We start from the raw sequence: 5,832 nt of genomic DNA, 5'->3' as shown, positions 1-5,832 counted from the left end.
TTTTCATAGAGATTTATTACATGGTTTGATTGAATAGTTATGCATGATAATGTTCTGCATATGTTAACATGGCCTCAGAGCCAGGTTTGATCTTGTAATACTGGGCGTTTTCTATGCTAAGCTATTGAAGCTGCAACTGAGCTTGAGTTCTGCAGATCTAAGTCTAACATGGCTGGATCAAGTGGTGGTGAGTTGAGAGCCCCAATTTTCAATGGTGAGAACTACGATTTCTGGAGCATTAGGATGAAGACCATCTTCAAATCTCATGGACTGTGGGATTTTGTGATCAAAGGACTTGATGGTATGGATCTGAAGAAGTCAGATGAATCTGATGATCAGAAAAAGGAGACAGAAGAATCAAGTGGGAAAGGCATGGTTGCTAAGGTACTCATGAAGGATGCCAAGGCCCTTGGATTGATTCAAGGAGCAGTTTCAGAGGAGATATTCCCACGAATATCTCATGAAGAGACATCAAAAGGTGCCTGGAGTATTCTGCAGCAAGAATTCCATGGAGATAAGCAGGTAAGGAGTGTTAAATTGCAAGGCCTTAGAAGAGAATTTGAATATACAAGAATGAAGGATGATGAATCTTTAACTGTCTATGTTACTAAACTATTTGATTTAATTAATCAAATGAGAAGTTATGGGGAGGAATTGCCTAGGGAGAGAATTGTTCAAAAACTGCTTATTAGTCTGCCATCTACCTATGACTCTATCTGTTCAGTTATTGAACATTCTAGAGATCTGAATGAGATTGAGGTGCAGGAGGTTGTTGCCTCACTAAAGAGCTTTGAGTTGCGTTTAGATAGGCACTCTGAAAACAGAACAGAGAAGGCATTTGCTAGCCTTAGTGTAGATGCCAAACAGACCAAGACTGGAGAACAGAACAGCAAGCAGAATAAAAATTGGAAATCCAAAGGCAAGAAGTGGGATAACAAGGCAAGTGAAGGCACTAAAACTCCCTGCAAGCATTGTGGTAAGCTACATTTTGGTGAATGTCGATTCAAGGGCAAGCCAAAGTGTTATAACTGTGATAAGCTTGGCCACATTGCAAAAGACTGCTACAGCAAGAAAACACCACAGCAGGTCAACTATGCTACTCAAGTGGAAGCTGCACCAACAATGTTCTATGCTAGCAATGTAAGTGGTGCTGGTGTAACAAGGGATGAAGAGATCTGGTATTTGGACAGTGGGTGTAGTAATCACATGACAGGAAAAGAGGATTTGTTGGTGGATATTGACAGAAAGGTGACTGCCAAGGTTGAAATGGGAACTGGACAGCTTGTAGAGGTAACTGGAAAAGGCACTATTGTGGTTGAAACCAAAGCAGGCAAGAGACATATCAAAGAAATAATGCTTGTACCTGGACTGAAAGAGAACTTACTCAGTGTAGGACATATGATAGAACATGGCTATTATTTGGTATTTGGTGATCACAAGGTGGAAATCTACAATGACAGCTCTCATACAAATCTGGTGGCAAAGGTTCAGATGAAAGGAAACAGAAGCTTTCCTTTGAAGTTGCAAGCTGAAATGCACTTTGCTTATAGAGCAAGTGTAGACCATTCCACTGATCTCTGGCATAGAAGGTTTGGACATCTCAATATGAGTAGTCTAAAACTATTGAAAGAACAAGATATGGTAGTAGGGCTGCCAGAAATTAAAGAAGATAGACAGGTATGTGAGGGGTGTGTTCTAGGCAAGCAGAGTAGAGAAGCATTTCCAAGAGAAGCTATCTCTAGAGCATCAACCCCACTAGAACTTATTCACAGTGACATCTGTGGTCCTATGCAGACAGTTACCAAAGCTGGAAATAGGTTCTTTCTCACTTTCATAGATGATTGCACAAGGATGTGTTGGGTCTATTTCTTAAGGCATAAGTCAGAAGGTCTTTGTGTGTTTAAGAAGTTCAAAGCCACTGTGGAATTGCAAAGTGGCTACAAACTAAAACAATTGAGAAGTGACAGAGGAGGAGAGTACACTTCAGTGGAGTTTGAGAGGTTCTGTGACAATGCAGGCAATGAAAGGCAGCTCACAACCTCATACACACCACAGCAAAATGGTGTGGCAGAGAGGAAGAATAGAACTATAGTAGAAATGGCCAAATGTTTGCTGTTGGAGAAGAAAATTCCACTTGATTTCTGGGCAGAGGCAGTCAACACATCTGTTTACATTTTGAATAGATGTCCAACTAAAGCCTTGAGCAAAAAGACACCATTTGAGGCTTATGGTGGGAGGAAACCAGGAATTAAGCATCTGAAGGTATTTGGTTCATTGTGTTATGCTCATGTACCAAAACAGCAAAGACAGAAGCTAGATTTGGCAAGCAAAAGGTGTATTTTCTTGGGGTATGGCAGCTGTGAAAAGGGATACAGGCTGTACAATATTGAAACTGAAAAGGTTATCATTTCAAGAGATGTGATATTTAGTGAGAATGAGTGTTGGGATTGGAATACAAAGAAGGAGACTAGTGTGAACATTCAGCTCACTGAAATCAGAGAAGAAGAACAAGGAGCAGAAGGGAGTTCTTATGAATTTGAAGAACAATTGGAAGTGAATGAGATGCCTAGCTTAAACACTGAAACCAGTGACCAAGAAAGGGAAGCAGTATCACAGGATGTTGATCATACTCCTCTCAAGTACAAGAGCATTGCAGAAATTTATGAAAAGTGCAACATGTGCATTATAGAACCAGAAAGTTTTGAAGAGGCAGCAAAGGATGACTCTTGGAAGAAAGCAATGGAAGCTGAAATCACCATGATTGAGAAGAACAATACATGGGAGCTTGTGAATAGACCATTTGATAAACCAATCATTGGAGTCAAATGGATCTATAAGACTAAACTGAACCTAGATGGATCTGTGCAGAAGAATAAGGCTCGGCTGGTGGCAAAGGGATATTCTCAAAAGCCTGGAATTGACTTCAATGAGACCTTTGCACCAGTGGCTCGACTTGATACTGTGAGAACCTTGGTGGCTGTGGCTGCACAGAGAAACTGGAATCTGTTTCAACTGGATGTAAAGTCTGCATTTCTTAATGGAGTGCTAAATGAAGAAGTTTATGTAGATCAACCATCTGGTTTTGTGATGCAAGGAAGTGAAGATAAAGTGTATAAGCTGAAAAAGGCTTTATATGGTTTGAAACAAGCTCCAAGAGCTTGGTATGATGAGATAAATTCCTATTTCATCAAGACTGGTTTTTATAGAAGTCCAAGTGAAGCTACTTTGTACACTAAGATGTCTACAAGTGGTATTCTCATTGTGTCTCTATATGTAGATGATATTATCTACACAGGAAGCTCAAAAGAAATGATGGCTGCATTCAAAGATGATATGATGAGACAATATGAGATGACTGACCTAGGACTGCTGCATCATTTCCTTGGTCTTGGGGTCCTACAAACTGATTCTTGCATCTTCCTTCACCAGAAGAAGTATGCAAAGACCTTACTTGACAAATTTGGACTTAAGGATTGCAAGTCTGTTGCAACACCTCTGGCAGTGAATGAAAAGTTGTCAAAAGTGGATGGAAGTGAACTAGCAGATGAGACATTGTATAGGCAAATGGTGGGGAGCTTACTCTATCTGACTGCAACCAGACCAGATATCATGTTTGCAGCAAGCCTCTTGGCTAGATTCATGCATAATCCAACCAAGAAGCACATGGGAACAGCAAAGAGAGTGCTGAGATATGTTCAAGGCACCATAAACTATGGAATTGCCTATGATAAGGGAAAAGGAGCAATGTTAATAGGCTATTGTGATAGTGATTGGAGTGGAAGTGAAGATGACATGAGGAGCACATCAGGCTATGCTTTCAACTTGGGGTCAGGTGCATTCTCTTGGGCTTCAATCAAGCAAAGTAGTGTTGCTCTGTCAACAGCAGAGGCTGAGTACATGAGTGCAGCAGAAGCTACTGCACAGGCTATGTGGCTGAGGTTTGTGTTATCTGATTTTGGAGAGGAACAGGTAGAACCAACTCAGTTGTTGTGTGACAACACTTCAGCTATTGCTATATCTAAGAATCCTGTTCATCATCACAAAACCAGACACATCAACCGCAGGTTTCACTTCATAAGAGATGCTCTACAAAATGGTGAGATTGATTTGCTATATTGCAAAACAGAAGTGCAGCTTGCTGACATTTTCACCAAGCCTTTAGCAAGAGACAGATTTGAGTATTTGAGGAAGGCTCTAGGTGTTATTTCAGCACAACACCTAGAAGGGAGTGTTGGTGTATAGGTGTAGCTGCTGTGAAGGAATTAGAATAGGAAGGTTCTATTCTTGTTAGAAAGGCTGCATTGGATCACAGTCCAAGTGTACAGCAGAGAATGTAATAGCATTTGACACTTGTCATTGTCTTATAGGGTAATGATTGAATGGTTAGATTGAGTGATGTAATAGGGAATATTTCCCTTCCTAACGGTTTTGTCAGTAAGAGAATATATGCATGTTTTTGGTGCTGAGCTGATGGACAGCTAGCATTCTTCTCCAAGCTCTCTCTCTCTTTCACACACAGAAATCTGACCTCTCCTTACTCAAATGCTCTCTGCATTTTCATAGAGATTTATTACATGGTTTGATTGAATCGTTATGCATGATAATGTTCTGCATATGTTAACAAGAACCCTTGGGGCAACATCGACTTGGGATCCGCATGGTCCTTCGGCATGGCAATCCAATTGCCCTCCTGCGGCGGTTGGCGTAGGGACCACAAGAACGGGAGCCCAGTGCGCTCCAGTGCACAGGCGATCTCCCTCACCTAGGCCTCAACGAAGCTGCCCATGCTCCCAAAGCAGAGGAAAACTACAGACGATGGAGGCTGGTCATCGAGCCAATCGAAGATATCAGACTTTTGATTAGCATGGTCCCCACGGGGTACATCGGCGGAGTTTGACTTTGACTATCAGAAAGAGAACGAAGAGCATGGGGTTCTAGATCCAAGAACGTGTTTACCAAAATACCTTTGGTTTCTCTAAAACGTCTAGCATGGCTGAGGAAAGATTCAGCACCCTCCTTGTCCAGAAGTATACCGGGCAAGACTCTAGCAGGGACCGGACAGGCAAAACTCGGGACGACCAGCTCAGCGGCAGGGCCCATCAACTCAGCGACGTGCTTTCCGCCATTCTCGTCTTGAAGCCTTTGGAGGTCCAGCATAAACCTAAGAGACGCAGCGTTGGAGGTGTAGAAGATGTAAGAAGGAAGCCCAAGCTCGTTTGCCACGTCGACAATGGCGGTGCAGAGCATGTCAATCACAAGCCCGGCAAGCCGAGTCGCCTTTGAGTCGGCGAGTTTGGCGATGGCGTCCCTGATGAGGGGCTTGCGATCTTCAACAACGGAGAAGGAGGATGCGGTGGTGGGGCTAGCTTCTTCTGGGAGGTTGACGAATCTGATGCGCTGTTGTGATGAGACTGAAGAATCTCTAGTATTGTCAATGATGAAGTATTTGTGCTGGTCGTCTTCCACCGTCGGTAGCTTCGTGATGAGGAGGATTGTGATGAAGAGGTGGTCATCTCGAGCAACGAGTTGCTTTGCAATCTCAAACGTTGAAATAATGTGGCCAATGGCTGGGAATGGGATGAACACAAGGTGTGCTGGTCTCTTCATCGATTTGGGAAGTTGGGATGAAGATGTATGCTGCTGAATTTGAATATATGGGAATGAAAAGCTCGTCTGGTTGCCTATAATATTTATAGATAAGACATGTCTGAATATGCCAACTACTACAATAAATAACACATAAATGCAGTGGGCAGACAGATACGGACTAAAGCAAATCACAAAACTTCTAAAGACATCCACGCAAATGGAATCAAAGCAGGAACTGAAGAA

At 42.5% G+C, this 5,832-nt stretch overlaps 1 pseudogene; it reads right to left on the bottom strand.

Moving 5' to 3' along the window:
- Positions 1-4,591: 4,591 nt before the first annotated feature.
- Positions 4,592-5,607, bottom strand: LOC117612777 (annotated as a pseudogene).
- Between the last annotated feature and the right edge of the window lie 225 nt (positions 5,608-5,832).

This window comes from Prunus dulcis, unplaced genomic scaffold, assembly GCF_902201215.1.
Source record: "Prunus dulcis unplaced genomic scaffold, ALMONDv2, whole genome shotgun sequence".
Taxonomy (NCBI): Eukaryota; Viridiplantae; Streptophyta; class Magnoliopsida; order Rosales; family Rosaceae; genus Prunus; species Prunus dulcis.
The sequence above is the reverse complement of the archived record's forward strand: the minus strand, read 5'-3'. Positions and strand labels throughout refer to the sequence as shown.